At 40.3% G+C, this 21,022-nt stretch overlaps 1 long non-coding RNA gene across 1 annotated transcript in view; it reads right to left on the bottom strand.

Moving 5' to 3' along the window:
• Nucleotides 1-21,022, bottom strand: part of LOC127568772 (uncharacterized) — a 449,928-nt gene that overhangs the window by 82,619 nt on the left and 346,287 nt on the right. The gene's annotated exons all lie outside the window — the stretch shown is intronic.

The raw sequence follows: 21,022 nt of genomic DNA, 5'->3' as shown, positions 1-21,022 counted from the left end.
TAAATTACAAAAATTAATAAATAGTGCAAAAAAAAGGAATAACAAGGTAGTGATCATGGGTTCATGGACAGTTCAGAAATCTGATGGCGGAGGAGATTCTGCAAATCTGCCATTGCTTTCCCCATGTTACCACCTCATCAATTTCATTCTGTACTCTCCTCACTAACAAGAACACCACCTATTTTCTCCATGGACTTCCTTCACAGTTTGTCTGAAGGGTCCTGTGGTCACCCTCTCCTCATTCGCCATCTGGGCCTCCATTGCAGCTTCCCAGAACTGTGGAACCCGTTCTAGCCCTTGTTTTTGCCAATCTTCACAGTTTCCTAAGTCAGTTTCTGTTGCAGAATGCTTGTCAACACCTGCTACAATAACAATGCATCTCGCTTTAAGGGGTGAAGGATGGCTTTAAGTATTGCTGACTAGATTTAAACACTGCAAGAATCTCTCAACATTGGGCCTAATACTGAGTTTCGCAGCCAGTGCATTGTCTGCTGAGTTCTGGCTGCTCACAGCATTCACGCAACACTGTAAGAGCATCATGATACTTGCACATGTTTTGGGGATCTGTTATATTTGGCCCTCATCCTGTTTACTAATAGCAGATATTATTAGAGGAATTAATATATGTCTTCACGTCCATTGCTTTGTAATTGGTTATCCTGTTTTTCCTTCCATTCAAATTTAAAAGGTATATAAAAAAAATCTAGAAAGATTCACTGCTGTTGTTCCTGGCCCTGCACATAATTCTACATAGAGTCTGAAAGTTAAGCTGTTAAAATGCCAAATCTGAAGCCATAAATGATTTGTGTAAGGAAATGAATGCAATTAATATTTCTCCACCTCATATGACAACTACTTTATATTTAAATATTCAGTGGGTGGCCTTGGATTATATTTGCAGTTCATAATCAACTGGAGAGATTTACCCCTACTCTCTGGTGATCAATTTATTTTGTCAACAACTTATGTACCAATTTAGAAGTTTAAGAGCAGTTGTTTGATTGGCCTGAAACTTAATATTCCCAAAGTTCAAATCAAGAACTTAAATGCATGTGACCAGAGATTAGATTCATTTGTGCATGCATTTTCAGTTCAATTTGTGACTACTAGGAAATTGGCCTGGGCACAATTCACCTTAGTGAGCTTGATGTTTGTTTGGCATCAGATGCACATCTATTGATAACATCAGCTATGTCTGAGTTCACTGACAAAAGTTGGCTTTTAGAGTTTTGACCTATTACCTGTGTTTTTCACTCAAAATAAAACAAGGAGCAAACCCTCCAGAAAAGGGTGCTAATTAAAGTATCCCCACAGGCAAATCAGTGTTTGGCCAAAATCTCTGCCAGACTCAGTTTTCTGTGCTCCACTTTTGTCCACGAACGTCATTGATAATGATTGTAGCATTTCCATGTCATGCAGTTCGTCTGGCCCCTTCTTGATCCTGTATCACCAATGGCTTTGATCATGTGTGGCACTGGGCCAAAAAGGTCAGGTTATTGCATGAGTGGTCAGACACACTCTCAGTGCTGCTGCTTTAATACTGCTGTACCATGGCTACCTTGGAGACTGTACTTTAGGGTCTGATTTGGTTCCCTTCGGTCAGCATGACTACAATGCAGCAGCCACAAGCTCTGCAGGTGGCTGTCATTAAGAAACACCCAGTTAAAGTTTTTGTGTGTGAGGTGGGGTGAAGAACACTCTAACAATCATCCTAAAGCTCTGCATTTCACAATTCTTACTTTCCATCATCTGCATTCTCACTCTCTAATGGCCTCATTTCACAGCTTTCATGTTCTTTTGTTCAAGTTCTTTCTCTCCAACTCATTAACCTGTTGAGAAACAAAGGGCTGCAGATGCTGGAATCTGGATGAAAAGCACAATGATGCTGGAGGAACTCAGCAGGCCAGGCAGCATCCGTGGAGAAAAGCACGGGTCCTGACCTGAAACGTTGACCACCGGCTTTCCTCCACTGAGGCTGCCTGGCCTGCTGGGTTCCTCCAGCATCATCGTGTTTTTCATCAACCCGTTGACTGGGTGACTTTGTTTACGACTTATTCCAACAGCAACCCTGGCCTAGCCAAATCAGAGATAATTCCTTTGTCCTATCATCACCCTATCTGGAACTTAAAACCTTATTTTCGCTCTTTTCCAGTTATGACAAGGGGCCTCCAACCCAAAACCTTAACTTTGTTTCTCCTTTCACAAGTGCTGCCTGACCTTTTAAATGTTCTAGCATTTTCCCTTTGTAGTAACAAGTCTTTAATCAAGTGTTATGCCAATTTCCTGACTGTTTTTCAGGTTACCTGATTGGGTGCTCATGCTACTTGCAAAGCATGATTAGTGCACTAAAAAATGGTAACCTCCAATTTATAGGCAGTAAATTTTTGTTTGTTAATTTTTCATGCATTAAGATGATAATTTACATTGTAGCTGCATTTAAATGTAATACATCTTACGCCTGTCCTACTTTCAGATACAGGTATACGTAGTATTGAGTTATTTGTACTGGAAAGCTAGTGTGGCTTCTCCTAATTTTTTTGAGACCATTATTGAAACATATGAATGCTCTCTGTTGTTAAATTATTCTAAACTTGCTATCACACTGTCACAGAGATGTCACAGCACTTAGCTCTTTATTGCTCCCTTAATCCTAAAGCAATTATCTTTCCATCTCCATTTCCATTTATGTTGGCACTTTCCTCCTCCTTATCTACAGCTGTATTCTCTGTAATAATTCATACTGGGCATGAGTGCACACAGGTACTCCTCCCCAATAACCTCCCACACCATTCAACAAGGGACTGTTCTTGACTGAATCTGTCCTTGCCTACAGACTATGTTGCTGCTTTTGGGAATGGAAGATCAATTGCAAACTGTGGTTAGGGACTTATGGTCTTACAGGAACTTCTCAGGATTTGGAATTTGGTATCAAAGCATAAACTCTGTACTGGAGTATTGGGGGTGTGAGGGTGATATGGAAGAACATTGACTTTTGTCCACAAACGTGAATAAATTTATGCTTCAGAAGAGGGATATGCCTTTTCACACCCGTGTGGGGGCTGGCGGCTGTGCAGAGGAGAGGGTGGGAAGAAATGTTTTGAATGAAATTTACAAATTGCAACCAATTCCTTCTATGTGTCCAGAGCACACACACAATGTATTTGCAGGGAATGCCCCACTTGAGAAGCAAATTGGACAACACATAGGTAGTTCCTTGGGGTCGAGGATGATTTGCTTCCATTCTACTTCTGCAGGGGTGGAGGTGGCTCATGAAACCAATGTGGGATTCATGGATTGTCCCAGAGGTGGGTTGTTTAAAAGTCAGAGGCATTTAGAAACAGTAAGAAAACAATTACATAATTTAGTATAATTAACATTAAAAATGGAAATTAATAAATTCACTTACAACAAGAAATGCATTAGTGCACTTAAAAGATAAGTTCGGAGGGGAAAAAGAGGATATGAGAAGGATCTGGCAGGCAAGGTGAGGCAAAATCTCAAGAGATTCAACAAGTATATTAAGAGTAAAAGGATGGCTGGGGAGAGAGTAGTCCCCTTAAAGATCAGCATGGCCGTCTGTGTGTGGAACCAAAGGAAATGGGTGAGGTTTTTAATGAATATTTCTTTTCAGTTCTTACTGTGGAGAAAACGATGGAAGCTAAGGAAATGGGGGAAATGAGTGGTGATGTCTTGGACTGCATACGAATTAGCTGGAAAGACATATTGGAAGTCTTAAAGTGCATTAAGGTGGATAAATTCCCTGACCTAGTGCATTCTCAGACCTTGTGGGAAGCTAGAGAAGAAATTACTGAGGCCCTTGCAGAGATTTTTGCTTCATCTTCATAGGTGTGGTTCCAGAGGACTGGAGAGTGGCTAATGTGGTACCATTGTTTAAAAACGGTAACAAAAACAAGCCAAGAAATTACAGGCTGATGAGCCTGACATCGGTGGTGGGTAAATTGTTGGAGAGGATTCCAAGCGACAGGTATTGCATTTTGGGAGATCAAATCAGGGTAGGACTTACACAGTGAATGGTAAGGCCCTGGTGAGTGTTATGGAATGGAGGGACCTAGGAGTGCAAATGCATAGTTTGCTAAAAGCAGCGACACAGGTAGATAAGGTAGTGAAGAAGGCGTTTGGCATACTGGCCTTCATCATTTGGCCATTGAGTATATGAATTGGGAAGTTATGTCGCAGTTATATGTTAGTGAGGCCATACTTGGAGTATTGTGTACAGTTTTGGTCACCCTGTTACAGGAAAGATGTTATTAAACTAGAAAGAGTACAGGAAAGATTTACCAGGACGTTGTCTGGATTTGGGGGCCTGAGTTACAACGAGAGGTTGCATGGACTAGGACTTTATTCCCTGGAACATAGGAGATTGAGGGGTGACCTGATAGAGGTATATAAGATCATAAGGGACATAGACAAGGTGAAAGAACACAGTCTTTTTCCCAGGGAGGGGGTGCTAAAAACAAGAGGGCATAGGTTTAAGATCAGAGACGAGATATTTAAAAGGGACATCAGGGGCAGCTTCTTCATACAAAGGGCGGTGCGTATTTGGAATGAGCTGCCAGAAATAGTGGTTGAGGCAGGTACATTAGCAACATTGAAAAGTCATCTAAATAAATACGTGGATAGGAGAGGTTTAGAGGGCTGTGGGCCATATGTGGATAGTTGGAACTAGCTTTCTGGGTAACACAGTCGGCATGGACGAGTTGGGCTGAAGGGCCTGTTTCCATGCTGTATGTTTCTATGACTCCATAACATATTTAACTGATATAAATTAAATAGAAACATTGATCAAAATAAATGGAGGTCAGCAATCCCTTCCAAATGAATAAAGGCCACACAAGATGCACCAGCTATGGCTGGTGTAAACCTAAGGGGCCACATATGAAATGATCGAGCACCTCAGTTCAGGTCACACCAAAACACCATTGGACTCAATGGGGGTCTAGAAGAGAAATGAGAGGCTAGATGTGCTCACATCTGACTTCCATACATGTGCATTGGAGTGGCCAGGTGCAGATGCCCATAAGACATTGAGACTCAGAGTGCTGTGAGCCAGCAGTTCTCCATGGACCCATTACCTGGCTGTCAGTGTGGTCTGGCCTGATGTTTTTAAATTTTCAAGCTGCTTGCCTAATAAGCAGCACTGTTATCTAACTACATTATAATAAGAATTGGTTTTAGCCCCAGTACCACATTCAGTTCCCTAGTCATTGAATCCATAACTTCTCCTGCCATTGTTTGAAAGAGAACATGTATGTGTGTGTATGTGTGTGTTTGTGTATATGTGTGTGTGTGTGTTTGTGTGGGTGTGTGTGCTGGTGTGTGTGTGTGTGTGTGTGTGTGTGTGTGTGTGTGTGTGTGTGTGTGTGTGTGTGTGTGTGTGAATCCACATATGCATCAGTACAAACATGCATGCAGCAGCTCCTGGTCTCCCTTGCCACTGAATCAAGTCCTTTCTCGATGAAGCCCATGAAGTGTACAGTTACTATCCCACATTAAAAAAAACACACATAGGCAGCTCTGCAGTATGAAGTTCGAGATCTGAATGCTAGAACCCTCATGGACAACCCTAACAGCAATGGACCTGAACACCAGTCTGCTATCATAGCTTGGGAACTTGGACACTTTGACATCTGCCACCCTGACTGAGGCACAATGGGCAGAAGGTGAGCAGCTTAAAAAAAGAACTGGTGGGTACACATTCCTCTAACAGGGCAGACTGAAAGAAGAATGCTGTCTTTACAGAGTGAATTTCCCCATCAAAAATGAGCTAGTCCAATATTTCAACAAAAATAACAAGGCTATAGGATTTCAGTAGTATTTCCCTAATCTCACACTTATTCGCATGTAGAATCAACTTTGCAGCTGGCTGAGTTTCCTTGCTTCACTTTAAGGTTAAACTTTCACCACGCAACATGTGGGAACTCTTGATAAGTTAATGTCTCTGATTCCCCAAGGAGATTTTAAGTGACTCCAAAAAGCATGTAACTGGAAGCATTTGTTTATGTGGCCTTTTCATGTTTTTTTCTTGGGATGAACTGGCTTGCCTTCTTTAAAGTACTCTAAATTTTATAGGTGGACAGCATTTACTTAAAATGTTAAAGCTACTAATTGGAAAGTTGCTCATCAGCAAATAATAGTTTATAATTTAGCAAACATTCCCACAAAACAAATCATACAATGTTGAGTTAATTGCTTCCTTTTTTTGACTTTCTCAAGGAAATAGTGGCAGGCTGTGTGGTATATCATCTAGAGCAATTATGGAATATGGGAACAGCTATTGGATATTCAGGCCCTTGATCATGTATCAACATTCAATTTGATCATAGCTGCCCTGTAACTTTACTCCATTTATCCACCTCGATTCTGTTGTTCTTAATATTTATGCATTTTGATCCTTATGGATAAAAATCTATATATGTCAAAATTTAGACATGGCATTTATGTTGTTTGCATTATTCCAGCATAAAATAAAAAATTGGGAGCTAAGGATTAGTCCTGTAACGTGTTATTTCACTCACACTATGTTACCATTTCTGGCTTATCTTTGGTGGATGCTGTGGCATTACTACTTGTGGTGATGAATAATGTTGACCAATTTGGTTCGTGTTGGAAATCAGGCACTGTGATCATGATCTACAGCTAACTGACACCCTTATAGTCCACTGCAAGGGACAAACAAATTTGTAAAAGAGGCAATCAGGTTCAGCATCCTACCAGTACTATCCTACAATTAACTTAAAGAATATCTGTTGGGCCTAGTTTCCTGAATTACCAGCAGTTTGCGTAACATTATTACAGCGCCAGCGACCCGGGTTCAATTCCGGCCACTGACTGTAAGGAGTTTGTACGTTCTCTCCTTGTCTGCGTGGGTTTCCTCCGAGTGCTCTGGTTTCCTCCCACATTGCAAAGACATATGGGTTAGGAAGTTGTGGGCATGCAATGTTGGCGCCGGAAGCGTGGCAACACTTACGGGCTGTCCCTAGAATATTTGACGCAAAAGATGCTTTTCACTGTGTGTTTCAATGTACATGTGACTAATAAAGATATCTTATCTCTTATCTTCAGTTCCAGCTACTCAATGCTGATTAAAGTTAAGAGATCCTCCAGGTACCTTTTGGAAGGGAGGAGCTTTGTTGCTGTACCCAACAATGGAAGCAATGCTTTTGTGTTTGTGATTTCCTGGAAGTCATGTCTAAATGCGGTTGAGGACAGATCTAATCGCTCAGGTAAGATTTCCTCTACCCGCAGAAGTCTAGAAAGCCCACCAGCCAAAGAACCTAATGACAGTGGAATGAAGTTGCAACAGGAAGAGTCAAGCCAAGGACATGGGCAGTGTGCCACCAGAGTATTAATGATCTCAGGGGTATAGTCAATGTCAGCGAATATATCAAATCACACCTTGCAGCCACTGTGTCACTGATAAATCACATTGCTCAATGTTCCATAGCAACAATACTGACCTATCAACAGGAGCTATCAATCAGGACTCATAACTCACTTTCTTGTGACCCACCATATCTTTTTTTCTTCCAATGCTCATATCTCCTTCTCAGTTCTGCACATTGTCAGCTATTCAACCATGGCAGAAACAACACTGACATTGCACTGCAATTCTTAATTCTAAAGCCACCAACTTCATCATAACCCTGCTATTGTGTCAAGAACTTCCACCTAACCAGGCAGTAGCAAGCATGGCAGTAATGGAGAAGGCATAATCTAAAGCAGGCAGTCACCACATCAAATCTCAACACTTTGTACCGTAGTGAGCTGAGGGATCTGCTCATGGCGGATCATGGGACAATCATGGTCTTCTTTCAGGGTAGGGGAGGGGTAGTCCAGCTGCTACATTCCCCAGAAGGCAAAGTCGCATGAGTTTCCCCACTGAAGACTTTGATGAGGCGGCAGAGAGAAGAAGACTGCTGGGCACGCACAATAAAATGGTAAGTGATCTGCTGCCATCTTGCTTCTGGTGTCCTGTGTTCAAAGGAAGTCTGAGGGTATCCTGCTGCTTCTGTCATTTGATCCACAAGATGAAGATGTCATTCCAGGGAGGTTACAGTAGTTCCACGAAGCCTGCATTCAACAACTGGATGCTGTTGCTTATTGGGAAGCTGTGTAGTCCAAAGCCAGGGCTTGTGGGCTCAGTGCTGTTCGATGTTCTTCTCTGGCTAGCAGCAGTCTTCTCCACCACAAGCAAACCATCTTCCACGAACTTCACTGCAGCTACCGGGGCTGTGGTCCTGACATCACTTATACTTATATGTTCTGATAACATCATTCTATTCTCTGACCACATGACTGATTCACTCAAGCATACACAAATACATCAGCTTAACTGTCTTAGGGAGATAGACTCTCTTAAGCTGAGATGATCAACACCTGGCATTCGTATAGCAAGGGTGTTGCTTTCCATTCATTAGCAAAGCCTACATGTTGTCCAAGTCATGTTACATGCAGACATGAACTGCTTTGTTTTCTGAAGATTAGGAGTTTGGATCAAAGCTTTTGTTTGAAAATGAAAATCTGTCAGTTGCTCCCTACCTGCCTGGCTGGAAGGGGCTCCCAACATTGGCTTCTTCCTTCCTTGTCTATTTCCTCTTCAGTCTCCTCCACTTCCTGGCTCGCTTCCTCTTGCTTCCTCCCTGTGGACAAAGACTGAGCCCAATAATTGCCAGGCAGTAGTGGATGCAACAGGCAATAGCAAACTGACTCTCACCTGCACTTCCAGAGGAAGCAGAGCCTGAGGATGTTGGTATGCTCAGTAACACCAAAGGCTGCAGCACTGCACTCATGTGCATACTCTTCCCTTGTGTGCAGGATTCAGATGGCAGTGAGGATACAGGTGTTTGGGATCTTCACTTGCCCCAAGGATCCATGCTTTGGTTTGCAGTGGGGGCAATAGATTGGTGCCACAAAGGGAAAATGTCTTCTCTCTCTTACGGTAGTGTAGCGGTTAGTGTAACACTATTATAGCGGTGGTGATCTGGGTTCAATTCCGGCCGCTATCTGTAATAAAGAAATCTTATCTTATCAAACTTTCACTTTTTAAACAAAGCCAGAGAGCAGCTGGACATTAATGGAGTGATTTCACTTTTGGTACATCTCAAGATTTAGATGTGGAAGCCTCAAGTTGACATGAATGCTGTCAGTGGTTCCTTACATCATTGGGAAGTCTGCTACTCTCGCAAGTCCTTATTCTCCTGTTTCTCTCTCTCTAAGGAGGTGATATACCCAGCTCTTTCTGTGTAGAGAGTTTCTGTAACCATTCTGGAAAAAGCTGGAGGGGTAGGAATTCAGTGCAAAAGTGACAGGCAGGGCAGTTCTGGCCTGGTGGTGAAGTTACAGCATGCAAGAGCTGTCTTTGAGGACCTCCTCAACGAAGCAGTCACCTCAGGCATTGCTCCTGTTTCAAGTTAATGCAAGAGGAGCTCTCCCTGGGAAACCCTTTGTTCATGTGCCTTCCTGATGAGAGCTCTTCTTTCTGTCCTATTCCTCTCTGTTCTGGCATGTAGCTTTGTTTTGTGGGCCCTCTCCTCAATCTCCATGCCAAGCTGAAGGCCCAAGTTACACCAATCCTTTCAATTATTCATAAACGCATCTGTAATAAACTCTTTAAATAGCACATGTTGATTGGGTTAGGCGGCGAGAGGAGGGGATTTTCTGTCAGCTCTTTCTGTATCCTTAACAATGAGGTCAACGCTAGATAAGAATGGACGCCATAATCTGTCTACTTTCTGTACTTCCAATGGGCATACTGCTGCTCTAACTAATTTGGTAGTAAGCAGTGCTGAAAATATGAACTCAAGAAATTTGACAGATTTGACAGATCAACAGAAATAGTGTAGAAACAATGTGCTTTATGGATACCAATTTCATGGCCTAAGTATTTCACTCTCATTCTGACCTCTCTCTACTTGTTAAATAGCATGACCCATGAATGTAGCAACAGCATCCCCTTGTGATCTGGGCAGGATATTTGTATCATTCTCAATTTTCTCAGTCTTCCTATAGGTCAGTTTGAAATGTATTTCAGTTTAGTATGAAGACAACCTTGTGTCTATATTAAAAATGAATTTAAAAAAAATTAGAGGTTTATCAAAGGTTAAGTGAACCAACATATACGTTACCTAGCCTGAGATCCATGATACTCCTTCAAGGAAGGCCTCACTTCAGCTAAATGAAACCAAATTGCTTCTTCTGTTTTCTGCCCACTATGGTTATCATCTTATCTCACTTTCTTTCTGTTTCTACTATTCCATAGACTTCTACATCCATGAACTATAACCCATATTTCCAATAAATTCCTCCTTCAAAATATAATATTTCCATAAAATACTTACTCTTATTCTAAGGTATTGAAGCTTTTTGGAAACAGCAATACTTTAAAAGAGCTGTGCTGCCAAAACTGTACCAAAGCTCCTGTTTGGAAAAATAGAGTGGATCTAAATGTAAAATGCTGGCCTCAAAAGAACCCAGATATTTTGTCAGCTGCTTTTCAAAATCAAAGCTAATGTATTCATTAGGTTGGTATGAAATGGATTTCTTTGCTACTTGACTTTGACCTCCAAGGTGAAGATTGATATGAAGTTAATGTACAGAGGTTTAAAGTTATGTTCAAGTTCCCTTTGTGTAATCGGCATAATTCACCTTCCTGAAATGATACAAAATAAGAAGGGTACATCATATACTTTTGTTTTGTTCATCCATGGGATATAGATGATACTATCTGGGCTGAAGTTTATTTCCTACTTCTAACTGCCACTGAACTGATGAGGCAGATAAGAATCACTGCACTGGAGACTCACAAGCCAGGCTGGGTAAGGATGCCAAAGTACTGTCCCTGGAGGAAATATTGAATCAGATGGATTTTAACAATGATTTAGTACTTTCATAGCTAACATTGCTGATACCATGCAAATGTTTTGTACATTTATTTAGCTGAAGTTTTCTTACAGTTTAATTCCCCAGTACCATGGTGGGAGTTTAACTCAGGGCTTCACATCAATGGTCCAGATACCAGTCCAATAGCTTAACACTGTGCTCCCATTCCCAGAACTTGCTTTGCTTAATTTTAATAAGCTTTTAGATATTCTTTCAGAATTCTAGCTTCTTTCCTAGAGCAAAAGCTCTCATGGCTTCTGCTTTAATAAAGCTGGCCTCTTGTCATTTTCCCATTTTTTGTGGCTCAACTTTCTAGGGTCTTCCTCTTCAAGGCATGGGACCATGGACTTTTTCACTTCAGTATTCATTGCGATATATTCCCCGTTATTATCAACAGAAACCGAGGAATTGTTTATTTTATAGTTATGGAGGAAACAGTTCTAACATGTGCATCAACCGCCTTTTGTTCAACCAACTTCTTAGACTTGTGAGAATATACATTGCTTAATTTTATGTTTTCAAGTTGTATCTGTGGAAGAAACTGATCAGAGATATCCTAACAACAGTGAAATAAGAACAGGAATAGGTCATTTAGCCCATTAGGCCTGCTCTTCTGTTCAACATGATCAAGGCTGATTGTCCACTTCAATACCATATTCCTGCCTTCTTTCCATATCCCTAGATCTATTAAGCATTAGGAAATATATCTGCTTCCTTTTAGAGTATGTTTAATGACTTGTCCTCCACTGCCTTCTGTGGTAGAAAATCCCAGAGGATTTTCCTACCCTCTGACCAAGGAGATTTCTCCTGATCTTGGTTCTAAATGGAATAGCCCATATCCTCAGGCTTGACCCTGGTTTTGAACTTTCCAGCCATCAAGAACTTCCTTCCTAGACTGTCCAGTGCTATTATAGTTGTATAGGTTTCTATGATATCCCCACCCATTTTTCTATATTCCAGTGAACATAGATCTAATCAATCCAATCTGTGTTCATACATCAGTCCTTCCATCCCAGAAATAAGTCCAGTAAATCTTTGTTGCACTCTGCCCACAGCAAGAACTTCCTTCCTCAGATAAGGTTTACAAGAATGTTGCTGGGACGCGAGGGCCTGAGTAAATTTGTATAGAGCACCCTCCTAAAATTAATCTGGCTCATTTGGGTACAAGGATATGAATAAGCATGGTTCAAAAACTGTTAAGTATAATCATTCCTAATTTGTCAAGAAACTCACTATTCCACATGGGTCTATGTTGCAAAGGCAGTGGATCAGATGCCCTGCTTAAAACATGCTTATTTTTAAAAGTAAATCCATTTCAAATGGATTAGTCAAACTAGAGCCACATAACATTCATAACTATATCATGAAAGCAAAATGTTGAAAGAAACAAGTTCTAGATTGCTGCCTGAGTGTTATGACAAGGGACAGGTTTTACATTTTGTGATATGAGAATGGACCTGAGTTGAAATTTGAGAGGACGAACATTTCTGAAACACTTCTGAAAGATCTGGTAAATTTGGATGCACTTTACACCAAGATTGCATTCAAAACAAAAACTTTACTCCTAATCCTAAAAAGATTTTTAGCTGACTCTTAATGATGAAGGGTAATTAATCTATTTGAGAAACAAAGGACTGCAGATGCTGGAATCTAGATGAAAAGCACTATGATGCTGGAGGAACTCTGCAGGCCAGGTAGCATCCGTGGTGAAAAGCAGGCGGTCAACATTTCGGGTCAGGACCCTTCTTCAGGACTGAAGATAGGAAAAGGGAAGCTCAATATATAGGAGGGAAAAGCAGAGCACTGATAGGTGGTGTTACGGACACAGTGAAAGTCCCTTTAAGATAGAGAGTGTGTGTGTATGTGTGTGTGGGGCGTGTTTACGTCAATAGAAGATAAAGGACGTAATGACGTTGTTGAAGAAGTCAAAAGAAGAAGAAAGAGAGAGAGAGAAGGGAGAGAGACACCAGCCTGCTTGTTTTCTCTATCGATGGATGAGAAACAATAACTGTGTTTGCCACTGAAATCCATGTATGGAAGTTGGAAGTAATCCGGTGGAGTTCACTTTGTTGCTGACCTGTAGAAGGAAACAGGTATTTGTATGTGGACGACCACGGTTCGGATGCTTTTCGGGGTGAGGAAGTCACTACCGAGTAAACACTGAAGTGTCGTTTGGGTTCCATCGTGGAACATTTGGATTTCGTATGTACTCTCTCTATGTTTTTCTACATCTATATCTTATCTTCAGACAACGGTGGTTGTTGAAGAAGCCCTTGCTCATGTTTCACCTTATGGCTTGCGGAACTGAACTTTAAGAACCATTCAGGAACTGGGAGTTTTGGACTTTGTCACACACACACACGAAGAGTTTAGTTTTGGGGTTAACGTTCGAGGTTTAACATTCTTGAATTCTAACATACTAACATTTTTACTTTTATTTTACGTATTATCAATAGTAGTGATTAATAAAATAGTTTTTAACACTGAATCATGCTCAGTGTGTTTCTTTTGTTGCTGGTTTGTGACAGTGGACAAAGGAGGGGAGGCAGGGTGGGCACAGGATGGTGATAGGTAGATGCAGGTAAGAGATAGTGATAGGCAGGAGTGGGGGAGGAAGGGAGAGCAGATCCACTGAGGGATAGGTCAAAGGTAAGGAGAGAGAGAAAAAGGCTAGGAAATGGAAGAAGAGAAGAAGCATGGTGGGGGAGGGTGGGTGGTTTGTGGGGAAGGTGGGTGGGGATTACCTAAAGTGGGAAAGTGGGAGAATTCAATGTTTGTGCCGTTAGGCTGCAAAGTTCCAAGACGGAATATGAGGTGCTGTTCCTCCAGTTTGCACTTGGAATTCTCCTGGCAGTGGAGGGGGCTGAGGACTGTCATATCAGTGATGGTGTGGGAGGTGCAGTTGAAGTGACTGGCAATGGAAAGATGCAGGTCACGGTTACGGACAGAGCGCAGGTGTTCTGCAAAATGGTTACCTTGTCTGTGTTTGGTCTCACCAATGTAAAGGCAGACACACTTGGAGCACCGAATGCAGTAAGTGATATTAAGGGAGGAGCAGGTGAATCTCTGTGTTACCTGATAGGACTGTTTGGGTCCCTGGATGGAGGGGATGGAGCTGGTGTAGGGGCAGGTGTTGCACATATGGCTGGGGCAGTGGAGAGTTCCTGGGGTGAGAGCAGGATGGGTGGAGTGGGGTGGAGTGAACGAGGGAGTCGCAGAGAGAGTGGTCCCTGCAAAAGGCAGAAAGGGGTGGGGAGAGGAAGATATGCTTGGTGGTGGGGTCCCATTGGAGATGGCGGAAGTGGGGAAGAACGATGTGTTGGATACGTCAGCTGGTGGGATGAAATGTGAGGACAAGGAGGACCCTATCCCTGTTGGGTCTGGGAAGGGTGGGGGTGAGAATGGAGGAGCAGGAAATGGCAGAGATATAGGTGTGAGCTCTCTCGACTAGAGTCAGGGGGTAAGCCCTGGTTAGAAAAGAAGTTGGACATCTCGGATATCCTGGAGTAGAAAGCCTCACCATGGGAGCATATGCAGCGGAGGCATAGAAATTGAGATAAAGGGATAGCATCCTTGGAAGAGACAAGGTGGGAGGAGCTGTAATCAAGGTAGCTGTGGGCATCAGTGGGTTTGTAGAAAATCTATTAATCTATTTCTCTCTCCACAGATTCTGCCTTACCTACTGAATATTTCCAGTACTTTCTGTTTGTATTTTTGTATTCTTTTAAATTCATTTCATTTTATCTTAGGGTGTTATTTGTTTTGAAAATGAATGCCGAGGCGTTCTGTTGGCAAACCCTCATCATTTTTAAAAACATGGAATTAAACAAAGGTTCCTCATTACGGATTCTGACTAAACCTGCAGTGCATTCAACCGACTAGGCAGCCTCAAAAGTATTCCTGCACTATAAGTTTGTGGAATTCATTAGAGCCTAAATCCCATATAAATAGAAAGAAACTCATGGGGAGTTCCTGCAGTTTCAGCTTGCCTTGGTAAGGTAAGTGGTAAAAGGGCAAGTCAATGTGAGCATTTCAATAACTGATGCATTCCCCTTGACAAAATGGGAAAGTTTTCTGTAAGATTCCACCTATCATTGATTGGTGACAACCATGTAGTTTTCTGGTCCACATGACTTTCTTGAGCTGCAATAGTTTCCATTCCATCCATGTCCAGCAGTCAAAGACCAACACCGCAGGAAGTGAAAATCAAAGACGGCTTCAAGACCAATAGACAAGTTTTTTTAATGGTAATCCTCTACGCCTGGATTATTTAAAGGTAAAGACAAAATGAAAGGATGCCTTCTTTGAATTAATTGAATAACTGAACAAAACTGAAGAGCAGAATGGGCAAGCATTCTAATGTTCCATAAATGTGAATTCATCCAAAGCTCTGCCACTCATAATTTAACTTGAACAAGCTCCATTCCCCATTCTCCCAATTCTCACTAATCAACATTGGCACCTGGTGCAACAATCCTATTATTTCTCAACCCTCCCTATTTTTATGCTCCTCTCAACAGTGCTACATCCTTCCAAAATATTTGTACTCTTTCAATTCTAACTTCTTAGATATCCAAGATTCTATTTCACCAATCATCACAAATGGAAAACGTTAGCGGTGGAAGAAGTTTTAAGATGCAGGGAGATCCTTCAGCCACCCTATCTGTGAAACTGAATAAAATGAACGAGGTGAAAGAGATAAATGGAAATTCAGTTGGACAGAAGAGCAGAAGCTCATGGTGGGAACTCCTAGAGGAAAAACAACAGTAAATTAAACAATATCTAATTGCAAAATAATGCATATATGGGATATCTGAAATAAAACTGAAGTTGCAGTAAGTGCTCAGCAGGTCAAGCAGCTTCAAATATATCCCAATGAAGAATATTAAGGTTGTTATGTTGCACTGTTCATTATCCTGGATTCTGGAGTACCATGGCATGCCCATATACTATCTTGAGGGCCAAACCTTCTTGGATTTCCCCCAAAACTTTAGCTTGTAAACTAACCATCTGCATCAAGAGCATAAGTGTTGTAACCCAGTTACAACCAGCAATTATCATGGATAAAGTGTTATTGAAGTTTATTGACAGCCTCACATACCTCGGCTCCACAATTACCCACCATCTGTCACTTAACACTGAAATCAACATGTGCATTGCAAAAGCTTCACTTGTAATGTCCAACCTCAGTAAGAGAGTGTAGGGCCAAGAGCAGTATGATGAAGAATACCAAACCACGAGTATTCATAGTCTGTGTCCTCAGAACATTTTTCTACAGTAGAGTGGGTGAGACAACACATGCATGTCATGGGAAAAAGCTTAACCGTTTCTATCTTCATTACCTCAGATAACTCTGGTGGGACAAGGTCACCAACTCAGAGCATCTGGAGCATGCTAAGTCCATCAGGATACTTTCATTACTATGTCAACCACACTTACGATGGATTGGTCATATTCATTGGATGGATGACAGCCATATTCCCAAGGACATTCTGTAAGGTCAACTGGCAATGGGTCATGACTTCCTGGCAGTCCAACCTCTGCTACAAGGGCAACTGTAAGTGAGAAATGAAGATGATGGAGACCTCCAGAGGCTGGATGTTCAGGAGGGCATTGGAAGAAGCAGGGAGAAATGGAAAGCTTAGCTGGTTGAGCAAAGGGTCCAAAGAAAACAGTGTCCAGAAATGTTTGCATCTTCTTTCATCTGCAGCAAGTGCAGCAAAGATTGCTGTAGCAGAGTGGGCTCCTAAGCCAAGTTGGGTGATGCTCAATGCAATACTCACCACAAAAGCAACAAAGCATCATCCTACAGGAAAACTCACAATGCTTCTTTTTTGATGTATTTGCTTCACAAAGGAGGCTGTCTCTCATCTTGCCACCCGCAGGGAATACTTAGAATAGAGATGAATCTTTCCATTATTATGGAAGTTACCACAGCATTAAGCTGTTGTGCCATTGAAATTTTCCAAACCACCACAGAGGACATCAATCAGATGAGCCAGACAGCTGATCATGTTTCAACTACATTGTTGGTAAGGGACATAATTTTCCATTTGGAATGGAATCAACAGGGCACAAAGCTTTCAACAAGTGGCAGGGTTCCAATTAGAACAAAGCATAGTAGCTCCTGCAACCTTAACTTAATCCTATTAACCACATTAAGAGAAATGCTTCCATTCAATACATTTTCAGGTGGCATTTGATCACAGGGATATTAAATGGGGCAGCATTTGCTCTTTTGCAGTTTGATTTTAAATAATAGCACACACAAGAAAACCTGGAGGGAAGGATTATAAACCTATAATGGATTCCATCCAACAGCTCACTCATTTTCCCAAGGCAGAAGGAAGGAGAAAAATGATACACAGCTTGAATTAACTAAAAGTTCTGAAATATTAGCTCTGTTTCTCACTCCACAAATGTTTTCTCTTTAATTCAAGAGACGAAATTATCCTTAATATTAGATGTAATTCCGCATACAATTGCTATCACCCATTATGTATTTGTCATGCAGCAGTCCCTGATGCCATTACTGTTTGAAAATTCACATAGAATGAATGAATGAGCAGAGCAGAGGTATCACCTGCTGATATAGCTGATGACTGGAATGTGCCAAAAGATAAAGATCAAAATTACTGTGGAGCGTTTACTTCCATAAGAATCACCAGAAAGAATATCACTGATAATAAAGGTTCCACATATCTGCAGCCCACCTCAGCCCACCAATGGACTGCTCAGTATGAGCCCTCAATAGAAAAAATGAACTTGCATTATGTAATACCTTTCACCATTTTCAAGATAATCCAAAGTTCTTCACAACTAATTGAAGAATAGAACATAGAACAGTAGAGCACAGGGACAGGCCCTTTGGCCCACAATGTCTGTGCGGACCATTGTATCAATTTAAACTAATCCCATTTGTGTGCACCTGATCTATATCCCTTCATTCCTCTCTTTTCATGTGCCTGTCTAAATGCCTCTTAAAATGTTCCGAAAGGTATCTGTTAAATCTGATTCTTATTTAAAACTCACTCACTATTAGCTTTGAGTTTATTTCCCTTCACGTGCAGGTAAAGTATTCTGTGTTCTGCAGTTTGAGGTATGGCAAAACAGCTTGTTTAATGGTCTATAAACTGAAAATACTGGAAACACTCAACAAGTCAGGCAACATCTCTAGAAAAATAAACAGTTTAAACATTTTACTGAGGGCTCTGTTTCTCGATCCACACATTCCTCCTGACCTGCATTTTCTCTTTTTATTTCAGATATCCAGTATCTGCAGCCTTTATATGTCATTTATGAAGGTTTAAATTGTCGCTTTCCTTTTAGGATCCCAGAAACAACAGTTATATCACCTCAAGTTGCTCTTCTCATAGTTGTTGTTTTTGGGTAGAAATGTCAGTTTGTGCACAGTGAGGACTCAAACACAGCAATGAATTAAATGATTTAGTAATCTGTTTTCTTAAGAATGTAACATGCTCCACTGATAAGTTTATGCCTTGCACTATCTTTGTATAAACAACTTTTGTTCTGAAAGAGTTAGCATCTGCTTTTTATTCATGTGATCTCCTATGCCCCGGAACAGTCCTTTCCCCTCTGCATCAGATTTCTGAACGATCCATGAACCCATGAACACTATCTTATTATTCCTTTCTTTTGCACTATTTATTTGAGTAATTTATAGATTATGTCTTTGCACTAAATGCTGCTGCAAAACAATAAATTTCATGTCATACGTTCGTGATAATAAATCTGATTCTGTTTGTGCAGGAACTTAACAAGTTACTTTTAGGCTTATCTTTTTACAATTATATGCAATTGCTTGTTCCATTCAGAGTAACCATAAGAATGAAAGAAACCTTCAGACTGCTGTTGTTAGGATCTGGGTTGAAAAGTGTAATTGTTTTCCACCTGTAGTTAATTTAATCAAAGTTCTTTCTTGTACAGAAATGAATACCCAGTGAAAGATATACTGTAAACACAGATTACATATATGGTATCCGTCTACTTTTAATCATATAGTTACCAGAAATATTAAATAATGTGTTATCTAATAATTTCATGTCACAGTCCAAATTTACATTATCAAACATTATAATCAAATCAGAATAAAATGAAAGAAATACACTTACAAATAAAACTAATATTAGATTGGACCAGGAAACTGAGTAGACAGCATTAGCTTCAAGCTTGAAGCTCATGTTTGGTTCAGAGTAAATTTAAGGAATAAATAAGGAATTACAGTTCATGTCATATATTGGCATTTTCAAAAGGCCTTTGAAAATGTCACAAATGTGCAGACAGGAGGTAAGTATCTAAATGTGAGGAAAACTATTTACAAAACAGAAAACAAATAGGAGATATTAAGGGTAGCTCAGCAAGCAAATAATGAAGAGATTGGCGCTGGAGCTGATGGACACAATTTATAATAATGACTTTGACTTAGGAATCAGAAGTGCAGTTTCAAACTTGCAGATGATACCCAATTGGAGAAAATGTAGTTAATGCCAACGAACAATATAATAAATGCAGATGACACCAAGTTGAACGTTGTGGGGAGATATTATGGTAAGCGTGTGAAAAAATGACTAGGCCACGCATAAAAAATTGTGAACAGAGTTTGTCTCCAACTATAAAAGATACATAGATGCATTCATGTTAAAATGATTTCCAGGATGATACCAGAAAAAGATTGAAGGACAGAAGCTTTGGAGTGAACTAATGGAGATCTTTCAAGTAATGAATGAGATTAATAGGACAGATACAGTGAAGATGTCACAACTTGTGGATAATTTCCAAACTAGAGGTCTCAAATAGCAAATAATCATTAACAAATCCGATAAGGAGTTCAATAGAACCATATTTCGTAAAAAGAGTTAAAACGATGAAATATACCAAAGTAAGTATGTTTGAGGCAAATTGCACAGGTGCATTTAAGGGTGTGTTCAACAGAATGTGAGTGAGAAAGAGACAGAGGGATATGATGATACAGTTGGAAGAAAAAGGATTAGAGGAAATGTTCATAAAACAAAAACTCTGCCATTACCAGTTAGGTTGAAAGTCAACTTTCAATAATGCAGACTTGATGTAGCTTGATGTAGATTCAATAATAACAAAACTATAGATTTAATGTGATACATAATTCTTGTATTAGTCATTGGTCTGATTAATTTATTAGTGCAATATTGGCTTTAATTTTACATCTATTCATAAAAATAAAGCTTATTAAAAGTCTTCATGTTTATTTCAGTCACTCGGTTTAATTACTTTGATAATTAAAATTGTCTGTATTATTAGGCCAACTGAAGATGATTAAAGTAATCTTAAGAGACCCCAAATTTGATTCTAATTTTACTGCTGATGCCTACTGAATTGACTGGAAAAGATTTGTTTTAATGGATACCTAGAAATCCTTTCTGCATCAAATTCAGTCAGATCAGCAGATTTCAAGCACTATTGCCTCCTCTAAAGATATTGCTGGTGATCCCATTTGTAAGGCAGGCACTCCATTTGCTGCCTAAGCTCTCTGATGGTGGATAATTTAGCTTTCATGTCACTCACATTAGTGACAAAAAATTAAAGGGGAGCATAACAACAGCTGTTGGATACCTATTAAATGTTTTAACAGTGCTTTTAAATGGGATAAAGGCATCTGTATGGACCGGAGGCACATGGAAGATCCTTGTTGCAACTGAATAAAGTATATACGATTTTTGTGGGTTGAAATATTTTATTTTTAATTGATGTTCTTCACACACCAATTGTTTAATTCAAGAAAATAAATATGCCAAACAGGTTATGTTGAAAGAGGAAAACTGGTAGTTAACAATTAATGGTGCAAGTATTTACCATTTATTAAATGTTAAATTTCCATTAATAATTTGTTTTTTACACTGATATAATACTGTTGTATATTCTTAACATAGTATTTAAAATGGTATGCGATGTTGGTCTAATCTTGCACTTTTATACTATAATTTAACTGATATCAAATGCCTTTACTGGCCCTCCTCTGTTAGCACAGGTTTGCCAACAACCACCGTTCAAATCAGCAAGTCGCTAAGAGTTACCAGCCTTCAATGAAAGATGAGACCTAGCTGTCAATTCTGTGCGACAGAAAAAA

The sequence above is a fragment of the Pristis pectinata genome, chromosome 3 (genome assembly GCF_009764475.1).
Source record: "Pristis pectinata isolate sPriPec2 chromosome 3, sPriPec2.1.pri, whole genome shotgun sequence".
Lineage (NCBI taxonomy): Eukaryota > Metazoa > Chordata > Chondrichthyes > Rhinopristiformes > Pristidae > Pristis > Pristis pectinata.
Note: the sequence above shows the minus strand (reverse complement) of the source record. Positions and strands in the feature narration are given on the sequence as shown.